This window comes from Marmota marmota, unplaced genomic scaffold, assembly GCF_001458135.2.
Source record: "Marmota marmota marmota unplaced genomic scaffold, marMar, whole genome shotgun sequence".
In the NCBI taxonomy this organism is placed as follows: domain Eukaryota; kingdom Metazoa; phylum Chordata; class Mammalia; order Rodentia; family Sciuridae; genus Marmota; species Marmota marmota.
The window spans coordinates 7,640,068-7,656,705 of NW_026000101.1; the positions used below are offsets into that span (position 1 = coordinate 7,640,068).

The 16,638-nt window shown below is 39.2% G+C and overlaps 1 protein-coding gene and 1 long non-coding RNA gene across 3 annotated transcripts in view; one reads left to right on the top strand and one right to left on the bottom strand.

The window, feature by feature from the left end:
* Positions 1–16,638, top strand: part of LOC125610675 — a 76,483-nt gene that overhangs the window by 21,239 nt on the left and 38,606 nt on the right. The window contains exons 2-4 of one of the 2 annotated variants that reach the window (XR_007340670.1): positions 1,065–1,160; positions 10,029–10,181; positions 10,620–12,605. This is a non-coding gene — a long non-coding RNA (uncharacterized LOC125610675). Of the gene's footprint in view, positions 1–1,064; positions 1,161–10,028; positions 10,182–10,619; positions 12,606–16,638 lie in introns of those variants that run through there. The other variant, XR_007340669.1, reaches the window with a different exon arrangement.
* Positions 1–16,638, bottom strand: part of Slc44a1 (solute carrier family 44 member 1) — a 138,881-nt gene that overhangs the window by 13,172 nt on the left and 109,071 nt on the right. The window lies entirely within an intron of this gene.

Genomic DNA, 16,638 nt, shown 5'->3' on the forward strand with positions numbered 1-16,638 from the left:
GGTGATCACTCTACCACTGAGCTACATCCCCAGCTCCAGTACTTGTTATCTAGATTAGTTAATACACACACAAAATGATGCAGTGCACAGTACTAAGCTCTGATTTATTCATTGTTGAACATGGTGTTTACAATATGATGGGGGAAATAGGCATTATATAAATAAACAGGGAAAAATACATAAGCATAAATTTCGATTAAACACCATGAAGAAAACAGGATACTATGAGAGAAAATAACAGGGATATACAAGTTGGTTGTAGAAGGTCTGAGGGAAAAGAGGAAATCTGGACTTCAAGAATGAAGAACTGGAAGAACATTCTAGACAGAGGATGCAGCATATTTGAAAGACCTCAGGTAGAAAAATTCTTAGTATTGAAACTAAAAGATGGTTACTGTGGCTACCATGGTGAGGCTGGGAGAGGTGAAGCTGAAGGCCTTCTGTGCTCTCATAAGGTGTATTATATTTTAATCTGTGGGAGTAACATAATGAATGATGGTTTAAAAAGCTCACTCACCTATTATGTGTTGGAGAATGGAGTGAGAGGCAAGAGTGGTGGTGGTGGGGAGACTAGTTAGGTGAATACTGCAATAATCCAAATGAGATGATGGGGGAATGAATCAGGGTAGACATAATGGATAACTCAAGATATAAAGGAGTGGTATCTTACATTGGAGTGGGGGAAGTTGGTTAGTCCTAATAGTTAGCAGTGGACACTGCATCAAGATTGCTGCTAATATTTATGGGCTCTGAGATAAGAGGAAAAATAGAAGAACCCACTCCTATTCTCTCCTCACCCCTTGCTCTAGCCCACACGGTGAGGGGTCTCACTTGTGGACACCTGAGCCCTCAGATCCATGCTTTATCCACATCACCTACCATAGCCACAGCTAGAATCCGCTCAGGAGGAAGTTCCTAAGAGACCCAATCATGCCTTGTCTGGGGGAGAGGGAAATTCTAGGATCCCGGGCTTCTTGAATGTGATCTTGGAATGTGGGCACATTCCCTAGCCCCATGTGTATAATTAGCTATGTGTATAATTCATAAACAAATTTTATATTTAGACTTGGGTCCCATTCTCAAGATATCTCTTCTTGCCCATGGAAGGAGATTGGAAAGAAGAGGACAAGAGCAGGGATCCTACTGTTCAGGATCTAGAGGTGGGCACTGATTGCAGCTCATTAACATTAAATGTGAAAAATAATCTTAAGTCATCCATGCAGTATTGCACATATGTTGAATATATGTGAACCGATATCATTGTTTTCTTTTTCCTCCTGGTCCATGTTTCTCTATGGCTCTCAGTTCAATTTAACCTACCATGAATTTGGTGGAGTCAACTCTCACTTACCTGGCTACTTGGACAACGTGTTTCCTTCTGTATCCCCAGTAAGCGAACCCTTACAATTAGTAATACCTTCTTTATATGTGGTCTTTTAGGCTTGGTGGCATTTAATGTCCACTTTAATACATCTGTATCTTCCTGTATACTTTGGAGAATGATAAGACTTGGAATGACATGTTGAAAAAGACAGGGATAAATTTAAGAATAAATCTAGGTTTCCAGTTTGAGCAGTTTGTTCAACAGTGGTACTATCTGCTGAGATGGAAAAAGCTGGTGTAGATGGAACACAACTTATTCATCCAGTTTCCTATTCTTGGACACTTGGGTTGTTTAACTAGGAAAAATACTCTGATTTGTAGCAAAATCACATCACTAATTTCTAAACAGTTTCTGGGTAAAGAACAGGAGTGCCAAATGACTTTAAAAAAAAAAAAAGTATTTATATTTTCCAGTTGTCAAACGGCCTTTATTTTCTTTATTTATATGCAGTGCTAAGAATCAAACCCAGTGCCACCTACATGCCAGGCAAGCACTCCTACCATTGAGCAACAACCCCAGCCCACCAAATGACTTTTAAAGGAGCTGTTAACATTAAGCTAATGCTAATATTGGGATAGATTTGAATATTTGAGTTCAAACTCTCCATCGCTCCCACTTCCCTTCTATCCCATGTTTTCTTTGACCATTCAAAATCAAACTTTTGTTAAGTACCTACCATATCTTATACAAGGCTTGACATAAATCTACCTTTGCTCCTTATTGGGGCTGGGAGACGACTGGGGAAAAGAAAGGGCTGCATCAGACTGAAGTTTTGAATTTGGGTAACTTGGATATCTGACCCATAAACTGGTTTGGCATTGAATATCAGGCCAAAATTTTTTAAAAATTGAATTTTTTTCTTCATTCAGGTTGGTGATGTCACTCTAAGAGTTTAAAAGAAATAAAATGTTTACTTTTGGGCATACTACAAATAGGACACTGAGATTAGGCTTTGCCCCAAACCATTTTGATTTAGAGAGTACCATTTTATAGTAAGTCTTTAGAACATTATGCAAATTTTGTCCCTTAACCAATGGCCAAGTCAACCTGCCAGTCCGTGAGGCAGGACTACTCTATTCAGGGATCTGTCTCATGGCTCCTGATAGAGAAGGATGGAGCAGGAGACCCAAGGTCAAGGCAGGAGTCCTTCAGCGTGAGGGTCCTTTTTGGCACAGTAACACAAGCTCCTAACTCTTTATTTGAGAGTAACTTTTATACTTCTTGACTTGAGTACCTAATTTGCCAGCTGTTAACTCCAACCTTGAGGAAAAGAAGGAGTGAGCAGACTTCTTTACCTTTGTAACTCGGGAGAGTCCAACCTAACTACAATATTGCTCTGCTCTCACTGGTGCTTAGTGGAAGATGTGAGCATGAACAGTAAGCACCATGTTTACTGCTCTCAGGAGTCCAAAGTCATGGGAAGACTTAAACCTCTGCAATGCTGGAAAATAATGATCGTGCGTCCATGTGTTCAAAGAATCGAAAGAAGATTCCTGGAATATTGTGAACCTAATGCAAGACTTGATTATGAGTGTTGCTGCTACTCTAAACATATCTATCATGCAAGCTCCTGTGATCAAGAATGGCTACTGACAGTTAATGACTGGGGCTGGAATGCTTACTTAAGTAATTTCTTGGGTCTCTGAGTTGTGCTCCCGTTTTTAAAATGGGAACAACTTTATGTCTTGTGATTCTTATAAGAAAGTAAAGAGATAATTCACATAAAGCCCTTACCATAGTACCATTTTGCATATTTTGGACATGATAGCTGTTCCCGAAGCAATGTATGCTATTCTAGTAATCCAATTCATAACATAGTAATGCATTTTATCATATTGCATATTTGAAAACTAGAGGAACCATTTCCAGGTTATATTTGTAATGAAAAAAAAAAACCAGTAATTTTAAAGTGAAACACTTCTTAAAAGGCTTAACATCTACCTTTTAAAAACTACATGTTGAGCATCCCTAATCTGAAAATCTGAAATCCAAAATGATGAGGACTGACATCATGCCATAAGTGGAAAACTTCACATCTGACTTCATGTGATGGGCCACAGTCATAACTCAGGGACACTAAAAACACTATATAAACTTATTTTCAGGCTGGGTGTGGTGTGGTGTCCCTGTAATCTCAGCAACTCAGGATGCTGAGATAGGAGGATCACAAGTTTGAGGCCAGCCTCAGCGAGTTAGTGAGATTTTGTCTCAAAATAAAAAAATGTGAAGGGCTGGAGATATAGCTTAGTAGTAGACTACCCCAGGGTTCAACCCTTCAATACTCCTTCCCACAAAACCAAACAAGTTGAAGGCTATGTGTATAATTCATAAATGAATTTTATATTTAGACTTGGGTTCCATTCCTGAGATATCTCATTAAGTATATGTGAATATTCCAAAATTTTGAGAATCTGAAATCTGAAACACTTGTTCTTAGCATTTTAGATAAAAGATACTTAACCTAGATATGAAGTGGTTAAACCTTTGAAATCTAGATATTTATTAGTTTTTTCACAAAATTATACTGTAGATCTGCTTCTTTCTGAATGGGCTCTTGCAGAGCCTTGCTCAGTTGGCTATTGAAGCAACACAACAGCCGACCTATCTAGACCATTATTTTTAGATAAGCATGGCGTTGACTTGTAATGAACTCAATTTTCTGGCACTTTGTAGACTTCCATAGTTTGGAAGTAAAAAAAAAAAAAAAAAGACATCTAAAAAAAGATGCTTGTTTCCCAGAAAAAGAAGAGTCTTTGTAACTTTCCTCATACCCCACCATGCATGTATGTCTCTGGGACAAATGAAAGAATGTTGTAATTTCAACTTTCCATGCCCAATAAGAGACCAACATTTTGTAAAAAAAAAAAATAGTAGTCACAGGTGACCCTGACATTTATTTAATCCAGTGTTCTAACCTTCTTCCTTTTTCCTAGGAATCCATTAAGAAGGAAAACAGGACATTTGGTCCTATTTTATCTCTTCCTGCCAAAATCTTGGGGTGCTGCATGACAACAGAGTACATTCTGTCCAGATCAGGGGATTCTGGAATGGGCAGGGCTCTGCAGACCATGCATTTGTTCTGAATGATGGCCAACGAAAGAGACTCTGGCCAGTATATGAAGGGCTGAGGAACTGTATGGACGCCAGCTGCTCAGAGATAGAGCAAGGAGCTCTGTGTAGACAGTCCAAAGAGCAGCTCTGCTCTCTCCCCATCAGAGCAGGCAGCCTGGAAGTGCTGCCTCCTAGGAGGACTTCCCAACTGGGAAAAAGCAGGAATGGCTAAGTTAATTTCTATTAAGAATTAATGCTTGGCTGTACCTGTAAGTCATGTGTTCCAAAGCAAACGAGAAGCTTCCCAGAGTGCAAGATGTTCAATCCTTCTAAATCCCAGACTGAGACATGTGATCTACCCCAAGGCTTTTTCTCCTGATGTGTATTTCCTGCAAGATATTCTCTTTGTAAAAATTACAATGAAGGCACAATCCCTTTCCCACCCTGGGAAGCTTATTGAAACACTAAAATAAAAATTACTTTGGACATACTTTTAAATTCTCTAAGTACAAACAAAGCAGGGAAATATTTCAGGATGATCATTCCCCCCCCCCCCCATATCAGGCACCAGCTTTGTCTTGCAGCCGCCCGTGGGCAGGTACTTCTATTTGGGTACTGCTATTCAGAAATACTAAAGCTTTGCCTAGCTTCCTACCATGTCTGTGCTAACACTAGGGTTCTTCAGCTTGTAAATCTTTTTCTTTTGTGTTTAGTCTTTTGTTGCTTGGCTCTATTCTCATTGTCATGTTTACTGCCAAAGTTTTTTTTTTTTCAGTCACAGTTTGCCAACATTTTGGCATTTCCAGGCTATTAAGAGTAGATAAATAGGGGGCTGGGATGTGGCTCAAGCCATAGCGCGCTCGCCTGGCATGCGTGCGGCCTGGGTTCGATCCTCAGCACCACATACAAACAAAGATGTTGTGTCTGCCGAAAACTAATAAATAAGTATTTAAAAAATTAAAAAAAAAAAAGAGTAGATAAATAGACCATGTGCAAAGCGGACTGTTCCTCCAAGTGTTATCCCTCTAAGTCAAAGATTAACTTTGGACCAAACCTTTGAGAGTAATGTCCTTTAGGCTGCTGACTTAGCTAATGAGCAAGAAGCCACATTCTGTTAGGCAATATCTGCCAATAAGAAAGTCAGACCTTGGCAGGAGTGGCTGAGGCCCTCTCCTGATTTGGGGCTGGGCCAGTCAGGCAGAAGCTGCTTATCTGCGCAGATAGGACAGCCCAGCCCATAGGCCAGGAAATCCTGGCTTTGGGGATCACATCAGCGTTGAGGCTCACATCTGGTGAGCAAATATTGACAGTCCTCTTGTGTGGGGTGGGGTGGGGGACAGATTGGTTAATGACTGTCAGGTTCCATACCTGAAAGAGCTCAAAATCTTTACAGAGGGGTTGGGAGAGAAATTCTGTAAGTAAGAAGAGTGCTTTTATTTAATTAACCTGTTCTAGGAGTAAGCTCCACAGGACAGCACAGAACAGCATGAACTAGTGACCACTTATCACTGTTGCAGTCTGAGCCTGTGTGTTTCTGGGTCTTTTGATGACTCACTGGCATCAAGGGAAGAACAGAAAAAGAAGAGAAAGGAACTAACCTTTTTTGAGGACTATGCATGTTGGGCACTGGTGTCAGGATTTCACACACATTTTTCTCATTCAATCCTCAAGAGAAGGTATCATTAGTTCCTTTTGCCAGGTAAAGAAAGAGAGAAGTGACTTGTCAACATAATGGGGCAGGCAAGATCCAAATTCATGTCCATCAGATTCCGAATCCCATGCTTTTCCTACTAGACCAGGATATGCATGGTATGGCTGAAGACTAAGCAGGAGAGAGAGACAAAGGGACCACTTAGCTATCCTGTATGAGGGCAGGTCTTGAGAGTGTGTATGATCACAAAGTGAGCAGTTCACTCTGCTGTGGAAAACAATAGGGATTGAACTCAGGGGCATTCGACCACTGAGCCATATCCCTAGCCATATTTTGTATTTTATTTAGAGACAGGGTCTCACTAAGTTGCTTAGGGCCTCGCTTTTGCTGAGGCTGGTTTTGAACTCACGGTCCTCCTGTCTCAGCCTCCTGAGCCGCTGGGATCACAGGCATGCACCACTGTACCCAGCATTATCACTTATTTTTAAAGGGTGCAAAATTATGCAGAAAATTACGAGTTTGTCTATTTTGTACCTCAGTTTCTGAATAAATTCTTGGATCCAATAAGGACATCAGTTTTCCTAGGGTCTGTGTGATGGGAATGCTTTGTGTAGCAGTGCTAAGACGAGGAGAGGAGGCAGAACCTCTAAGATAAAAGGCACAGACATCCATCTCTGTCAAATATCTACATAAAAGAACCCCCTGTTCCAGCACACAGTTCAAATCTAATTTCCAGAATGCTAAGGGGCTTGACAAATGGACTAGTGATTTTTGTGTTGAATCTGCATAAAATATTTAACTAACAGACCCAGTATTAGTCAGGAATTCTAACCCACTTGGATTTGATCACTGTCAGATAAATGAGGGGGGGGTATACTTTGGGCATTGATATTTCCAATGGGATCAACAATTCAGTAAAAAGCAAATCTTAAATTTAAACTCTTCTGAGGTTACTCACCACCCATAGGATAAAATAGAATCTTCCTGGTAGGCGGGTGAGGCTTGGCCTGACTCCCTAGCCTCACCTGTCAGCCCTATACTTCATAAGAGCAAATGATTGGGAGGTGATCCCTTTCCAACTGGATGTACCACAAATGCTATTTCACACCTCTCCTTAATACAGAGTGTCTTTCTTCTGGGAACTTCTTACCTGGTAACATCTGTTGCCCCATCTTGTTCCTTGACCCCACTCTCTCCAAACAGGATGAAGTGTCACCACCTTCCCCAATGTCGTGTGTGACCCACCAAACACACTTCCATGGCTACCATACCATGGAAATTTTTTTCTTTATCTTGTTTGGAATCTTCAACGAGAGATAAGAATTGACTTCTTAAAATATCTCCCTAACATAAATACAAGGAATAAATTCCCTAGTTGAAAATTTCAGAATATACTTTCAGTGGAATTCCAAAAGTTGGTAGTTTTTCAAATAAGCATGACACAGAAACATTTGTTCTAAAAACATGTAAGGTGATTGAAGGGCAATATTCTTCTACTAGACATTGATTCTACTTGAAAGCTATAAAAAGGAGATACAAACCTAAACCTACCTTCCCCCAGATATCAGGATCTTTGGATATATTGATTATCACTGTTAGAATTCAAACACTAAAATGCTTCATCCTATCCCGAGTATTGAAGGTCCCAAAAGAGAAAATACTTGGGTAGTTTCAAGGACTGTTTGCTAATTATTGCTCTCAACCAGCAGGTGTCGCCGGAGACAAGCACATTTGCTACGACTGCCAACTCAAGGATCAAAGAAAAATCCTTCTCCAGTGGTAGTCTTCTTCCAGTCAGTTTGCAAAAGCTTCCCTGGCAATAACTAGCATGCATGTCCAGAGTGCTCAAGGTTTATTATACAGGAGAAGCCTCTGGGATGGAGGTGTATGTGAAAATGCAGAGCCTGCGCCCTAACTGAAAAGATTCTGATTTTAATAAGCATGGAGTGAGGCTCTGTGTAATTTCCATTTTAAGTATCACCCTTCACCCTCCCTGAATCCTCTATTGTGAAGCACTTTCAGAAACCCTAATTGGTTCCCTATGCACAGTATTTATTGTCATCTAATAGCCTTGACACAGAGATAACCAGGCTGCAAAGAGAATCATTGTTCATTCATTCAACAGACATCTGTTGAGCCTTTACATCTTACCAGTCACCATTGGACACTTCCACAAGGTCACACAGCTCATCCTTGCTGTCTCAAGTTTGAGATTACCATCAGGGATCCGTCATGGAATCCAGTAAAGTTCAAACTTTCTTATATCTACCCCATCAAAGAATATGGTTTCCAGCATGAGAGGAAAATAATCTCATTTTCCCATTAAAAGTATTCATATATGGGGCTGGGGATGTGGCTCAAGCGGTAGCGCGCTCGCCTGGCATGCGTGCGGCCCGGGTTCGATCCTCAGCACCACATACAAACAAAGATGTTGTGTCCGCCGAGAACTAAAAAATAAATATTAAAAATTCTCTCTCTCTCTCTCCCTCCCTCCCTCTCTCACTCTATCTTTAAAAAAAAAAAATTAAAAAAAATTAAAAAAGTATTCATATATTTACAGAATTTTTGCCAATAAATCAATCCCTAGTATTTAGTTTATAGGATACTAGCATTTTAATAACACAGTTGGGAAAATGTGCCTTATTATTATGGCTGTAAACACACAAAACAATAATAAATCTATTAGTATCTGAGAATCAAAACACTGCTATGTTTTACTGCCATGTTACTTTTATGAATCTAAGATAAAAAAAAATCCTAGTAGTAAAAAAAGTAGGATAAATTACATGACTACAGATGAAATACAAACAAAAATTCCATTAGGAACTTAAAATTGCCACAATTTAGTTATGGGGGGAGGGTTGGTTGAGGGAAAATGCATTTTTAGAAATTGTAACAAAATCATGCATCTCAATGCAAATACCACCAACACCACTCTATGGCCAGTGAACCAAATTTGGTATCCCCTGTGTCCACCTACTTTGTCTTTTTTTTTTTTTAACTTTCTGATCATTATAATTTTTTTTTTTGCATTAGAAAAGACTTTAAAGAAAAGATCACTGAACAAAGCCTGTCACTCTGCTCAGTCCTGCTTCACACCATCCCAGCTGCGACAGTGCCTGCCAGTCCCTGTACTCCTTCCTCTGTGGTCAGAGGTCACTCACTCCCCTGGAACTAAGTCCATCTTGCAACTCTTCCAGTTTTGAGGAAGTTTTCTTCACGTTCTGTCTAATAAGCAGGGAAAGCCTCCATCAGAAACACTATCGACCCCGAGGACTTAAGCCTAATGTCTGGGTTAGAACTGAGGGTCATCTGCCTTTAAGTGAAATCTTGCTACGGTGGTTAAACAAGGAAGGGATTTACTCTCCCACATAACAAGTCCAGAAGGCAGCAAGCTCAAGTCCAGAGAGCAAAGTTGTCCCGCTCCTTCTGTCTTCTAGTTGTGCCATCTTCGGTGTCTGGCTCTTGTTCTTGTTGGTAAGATTATTGGTGCTCCTGCAATATGACATCTGCATTCTAGTTAGGAGACCCCCATTGTACTTCAGCTTACATCTCATTGGCCAGCACTATGTCACATGGCCACCTCAAGCCTCAGGGTACTGTGGGAAGGTATTTCAGTTGGGCACTTTACTAATCAGAATGATATCTGAATTATGTTCAGGAGGAAGAAGGGCAGAAGCAATATTGGGTAGGGCAGTTAGCAGCCACAGTCTGATAGTTACAGATGATTAACCCATGTTCGTTGACTAGTGAAATAGAAATCTGTCTTAGCAACATTAGAGCCCTTTACAGGCGCAGGACGTGATTATAGAAACTCTTTCCCTGACATCCTTTTGGTACTTAAATCAGGGATCATTTCTTGCCTATCCCAAGATGTCTCTTTTCCAAATAGATGTTTTTTCCAGGCTTTCTCTGACAACACTCCCACTTCTTATGTTCTAGGTGCTCACTGACCTACAAAAAGTAAGGCAGAGTCATCTCCTTCCTCCTGCTGAATGCCCTGCTAGGAACAGAGCTAAAAATCACCTGAACTGAAACAGCCCACTGTCAATTTGTATGAAGTATGCCTTGAAGTCAGATGCTTCTGGGGAAAGGGTAAGAGGAAGTGGGACACATATTACTGTCTCCTACCCTATGACAGAAATTCCGCCATCTCCTTAATAAGACTTGTTCTGTTCAAAAGATCCCCAAGCCACATTCATCTCATTTGGCCATTGAGAGGCTGCTTTTATGGATGCTGGGAAGTGCCTTACATTACCACTGCCTAACTGCTATCAAATTTAGTCTATTGCTCCTGAGCTCGGTTATTCAATGAATTATATAGTCAGCATTAAGTCACCTTAAAAGCAAGTTATTCTTTTGGTATTGGTTAGGATTTTATTCACCCATTCAGGATATATCCTAAATAACAGCTGCTACCATAAGACAGAAGTTTATTCAAGTAGTCTGAAGGTGGTCAGCCCAGAGTTGATATAGTGTATCACAGTGTCCTTCTATCTTGCTGCTCTATCATGTGGGTTTTCTGTTTTCAAGGTCACTTCCTTATCCAGGATGGCTGCTGGACCTCAAGCCCTCCGGTCTGAAACCCAGCCAGCAGGGAGGAGGAAATCCAGGAAAGGGCTTTAAAGACACTTCCTGTTAGTCACATGTCATCTCCTCTTATATACCACTGATCAGAACTGAGTTGCATGGTTACAACTTAGCTACAAGGGAAATGTAGTATTTGTTCAGTGTGGCCATGTATCCATTTAAAAATCAGGTGACTTCTACCATCAAAAACTGAGAGGATATTTGAAGATAACCTGTAGTCTTGGCCACTCCTTCCATTTCTTTACTCATATTGGTGATATAAATATTAAACTGATCAAGACTAAGGACAATAAGAGTTAATATTTATTGTGCATTTACTATGTGCCAGGCTTTGCCCTAGGCACTTTCCATGGAATCATGTAGCTAATTCCCACAAAATTCTTTTAAGTAAGATCCTATTTTTACTCTATTACATAGATGGAAAAACAGAGGTCAAGAGATCCTAGAGCCCAAGGTCATACAGCTTATAAGGTTTATTGCTAAGTTTGGAATCCAAGTTCTTAATTAACTAGTACAATGTGTTGCCTTTGGGCAGTGTGAGAGAGATGTAAGCATGTCTTATTTTGGTAACGATTATTTTGGAATTTTTTTGTCACTCATATCTGGAGTCTGCCTTCTCTGCTAGAGGCCTCCCTTGGGTTGAAATTAATTAGCGAGCCACAGGCAATCCTTCAATTAATGACTGTTTCACCCCTGTTTCTTCTCAGGTCTGTTTAGCAGCTGAGCCTTGCCCTTTATAATTACGAAAAAATAGGGTCAGGTCCCAGAACCAGGTTTATGTTTAGGAAGGGGAGATGATGCATCCTACATAGGGGATGCAAACACGTCACATGGCTCGCTGTGGGAGTGAGGGGCAGCTTCAAAAGCTCTGGAGCAAGAAAGACCTCAGGGCGAATTCTCCTTGACCTCTCAACTTCAGTGGATAAGAACTCTTTGTATATTTGTTATAAGGAGTAAAATGTGGGTGCAGGAGCGCACGTATCATGCATCTGTACACCACACAGCGTGGAGTCTGGCACCTACCAGGTATCTGTGTTTTATTACTTGATCATGACCAGTGAAAGCTCCAACTCACTGTTGGAGCTCCAGGCATCCATGAAAGAGAAAGAAATGTGAAGGATTTGAGGCAGAAAAGATGGTGAAGGGGATAAACATTGTCACATCTTTTTAAAAATATATCTTGACTTCTGGGAAGTTAACTGAAGGAACAAATTCAACTGAAACAAAAACCTAGGTGCTTGATTTTTCAGGACTATCTCAACAGCTAAACTCTCAAGCCCCTCTACCAAACACTGGGGGAGGAAGGTCTTGGTGCACAGGGCACAGCAGTTCAGTGGAACTGTGGGAAGCCCTGTAAGAGAAGAGGATTGAGGCCCTGCTGCAATGTGGAGAAATATTTAGGATTTCATATCAGTGAAAGAAGGAAGACATAAGTGGCCTGATATATATATTTGCAACTATACGTACATTTTATTTCTATGCAAGAAATGTTTATTTCTATGTAAGAGTAGAAGAAAGGAACTACAATTTGAATATGTTCCCCCAAACCCATGTGTTGGAAACAATCCTTAATGCAACAATGTTAAGAGGTGAAACCCTTTAAAAGGGACTAGGCTATGCATGGGTTCATGTCATTATTGGAGTGAATTTGTTATTGTGGGACTAAAAGGATGAGTTTGGCCCCTGTTGAATTTCCTCTCACCCTCTATTTCCCTTCCACCTTCTTATGGAGAGAGATTTTGGGACAATGCAGCACAAAGGCCTCAACAGATACAGAACACTTGATTTTGGACTTCTCAGCCATTAGCACTGTAAGAAAGAAATCTCTGTTCTTTATAAATCACCCAGTGTCAGATACTATGTTAGAGCAGCACAAAATGGACAAAGACAGAAGGTAAACGTTCATAAAAACATTGATTATTGATTAAAAAAAAATAAAATAAAAACAGATTTGGTATAAGGTTGTGGAAAAATCGCAATATTTCCAATATTTTCATACACTGTTCAATTGAACAAAGCAAACAAGGAGACTGGGTGTGTAGCTCAGTGGTAGAGCACTTGCCTACAATGTGCAAGGCCCAAGGCTTAATCCCCAGTGCCACAAAACAAACAAACAAACAAACAAAAACATTTTAATGAAGTTTTCCAAAGTTTCATCAAGTAGAAAGTCAGTTTTTGGTCTTTTTAGTAATTGTTTTCACAATGAAGCCAGACCTTGCTTTCTAAATACCAATTTTCACTGAAGGGAACTAGGACTCCTTGAAGACCTGGCTGATTAGAGTGTCTTGAGTTACAGAAAGCACAAGATGACCCTGGAACATCTGGTTGTGTCAATAAATAAGAACACTCGGAGAATTACAAGACGGGTCAAAAGGACAGGAGCCAGCATGAATGAGCTCTTATTGGTCAAATCAGAGACAAATTGGGCATAAAAATAAATGACAGTAATAAAAAAATGAAAGAATCCAGACTTTGATATTTATTTATTCACCGAATAAATATTTATCTATATTTATTTATAAATATTTATTCAGTGAATGAATACATAATAAGAGAACAGGGAAAGCTCTTCCTTATGAATACAGGTAGGAATTAATAATTATGGAATGGGAAAATCACTGGTCAAAACTACAGTAAAAGTTGTTTGAAGAGGTATATGAATACATGCTAATGCTAGCGAGTGAGAGGTTGATGAGAAATAGGACTTCTACATAGTCTCAAAATCTCTCTCCGTAAGATACCCACCCCATAAGATTCCTATTTATTTACAAAGTGAGAAGTAGTGAGTTTACAGTGTTGAGGTCAGGAAGGTCCCCTTACCAATGAGTGACCTAAACATCACAATGATGGATGAGCTGATATCTTGTGCCTCCTGATATGGTGCCCTGGGAAGGATGGGGCACGATTTATATGCTCTCTTTGGCAAAAATGCAAAACCGAATCTAATTATGGGAAAACTTGGGACAAACCCAAATTGAAGAACATTCTATAAGGGAAGGGGTCTCTTCAAAAATATCAAGGTCATGAATGACAAAGACTGAGCAACAGGTCCAAATTAAAAGAAATGGAAGAGACATGAGAACTAAATGTAATGTGTGATGCTAGGGGTGTCCTTGACTGGGACAAAATTTGTCTTTAACAAACATAAAGGTCATTCGTGGGACAATTGTCCAAATGTAAAGGTCTGCAGAGCATGGGAAGTGGAGGAAGGAAAGAAGGGGCATCTGGGTAGGGGAGGAAAAGTGAGAAGGAGAGAAACTGATAAAGCAAATATCATAAAATAATAATATTTAGGGAATCTGAATGAAGAGTATATAAACATTCTTCATACTATTCTTTCAGCTCTTCTGTATGTCTCAAATGATTTAAAAATACAGTTTAAAAATAGTAGCTAGCAATATCACTGGCTTTTACTTTTATTGTGGTGAAATACACACAATATTAAATTTATCATTGTAGCCATTTTAAAATTGGCATTTAATTCATTTACAAGGTCATGCAACCAGTAGCACTCCATAGTTCCAGAACATTTCCATCACTCTAAAAGGAAACCCTGTATCAACTAAGCAGTAATTCTCTATTTCCCCTTCTCCAGAGAGCCTGGATTTCTCTATGTATTTTATGTATTCTGAACATTTCATATACATGGAATTAGACAAAATGTGGCCTTTTGTGTCTGGCTCCTTTCCTTTACCATAATTTCCCTTACCAGTTTTTAAGGCTCATTCATGTTGTAGCATGTGTCAGTAACCAATTTCTTTTTATGGCTGACTATTTCATCATGTGGATACCATATTTAGTTTTTCATTCATCAGCTGGTGGACATTAGGTTGTTCCCACTTTTTGATTATTGTGCAAAATGTTACTATGGACATTTGTGTACAGCTTTTTGTTTGAACATCTGTTTTCAATCATTTGGGGTCTATGTATACCTAGGCGTATATTTGCTGGGTCACACGGTAATTCCATGTTTAACTTATTGAGAAACTGCCCAACTGGTCTTCCGCAGTGGCTACAACACTTTATATTTCCACTGGTAATTTCTCCACACTCTCATCAGAGCTTGTTATTGTCTGTTTGATTATAGCCATTCTAGGGGTGTGATGTTGTATTTCATTGTTGTGATTGGAATTTCCCTAACACCTAATGACATTTGGCATCTTTTCATGTTTTTCCTGGACATTTTTATTTATTTATTTATTTTTATTGGTTGTTCAAAACATTACATAGCTCTTGACGTCTCATATTTCATACTTTAGATTCAAGTGGGTTATGAACTCCCATTATTACCCCGTATACAGATTGCAGAATCACATCGGTTACACATCCACATTTTTACATAATGCCATATTAGTAACTGTTGTATTCTGCTACCTTTCCTATCCTCTACTATCCCCCCTCCCTTCACCTCCCTCCTCTCTCTCTATACTCATCTGCTGTAATTTAATTCTCTCCTTGTTTTTTTACCCATTCCCCTCACAACCTCTTATANTGTTTTCTTATTGTCTAATTTTTTTAGTTCTTTGTATACTCTGGATATTAGGGCTCTATCTGAAGTGTGAGGAGTAGAAATTTGTTCCCAGGATGTAGGCTCCCTATTTACCTCTCTTATTGTTTCTCTTGCTGAGAAAAAACTTTTTAGTTTGAGTAAGTCCCATTTGTTGATTCTAGTTATTAACTCTTGTGCTATGGGCGTCCTATTAAGGAATTTGGAGCCTGACCCCACAATATGTAGATCGGAGCCAACTTTTTCTTCTATCAGGTGCAGAGTCTCTGATTTGATATCAAGCTCTTTGATCCAGTTTGAGTTAACTTTTGTGCATGGCGAGAGAAAGGGATTCAGTTTCATTTTGTTGCATATGGATTTCTAGTTTTCCCAGCACCATTTGTTGAAGATGCTATCCTTCCTCCATTGCATGCTTTTAGCCCCTTTATCAAATATAAGAAAGTTGTAGTTTTGTGGATTGGTTTCTGTGTCCTCTATTCTGTACCATTGGTCCACCTGCCTGTTTTGGTACCAGTACCATGCTGTTTTTGTTACTATTGCTCTGTAATATAGTTTGAGATCTGGTATCGCTATGCCGCCTGATTCACACTTCCTGCTTAGAATTGTGTTTGCTATTCTGGGTCTTTTGTTTTTCCATATGAATTTCATGATTGCTTTATCTATTTCTACAAGAAATGTCCTGGCCATTTTTTTTAACCTGCTCTGTAAAAATGTCTATTGAAGACTTTTGCTCATTTTGAGTTGTTTATCTTTTTTGTTGTTAAAGTGGTAAGTTCTTTATATATTCTGGACACTAGGCTCTTACTAGATAGATGAGGAACAAATATTTCTCCCATTCTATGGGTTTCCTTTTCATATGTCTAATTATGTCTTCAAACTAAAAGATTCTTAATTTTGATGAAGTCTGATTCACCTATTTCTTTTGTTGCTTGTGTTTTTGGTGTCATATCCAAGAAACCATGGTCAAATCCAAAGTCATGAAGATTTACCCCGATGGTTCTTCTAAGAGTTTTGTAGTTTTAGTTTTTGTATTTAGGCATTTGATCCATTTTAGATTAATTTTTGTGTATTTTGTGAGGTAGGGGTCCACATTCTTTTTTTTTTTTTTGCTTGTAGATATCAGGTTGAGCAAGCATTGTTTATTGAAATTTCAGACGGTTCTTTTCTCACTGAATGGTCTTAGTATCCTTGATCAGACACATGGATTTATTTCTGTACTTTAATTCTATTGCACCTGTACCAATTTCAATGTTTATCTTTATGTCAGTATCTATTGATCTATTGATTATTGAAGCCTTGTAGTAGGTTTTGAAATTAGAATGCCTTGGTTCTCCAACCATATTCTTCTTTTTAAAAATTTGTTTTAATTAGTTGTACATGATAGTAGAATTCCCTTTGATACATCATATGTAATGGAGTATAATTTCTCATTTTTCTGGTCATACATGATGTAGA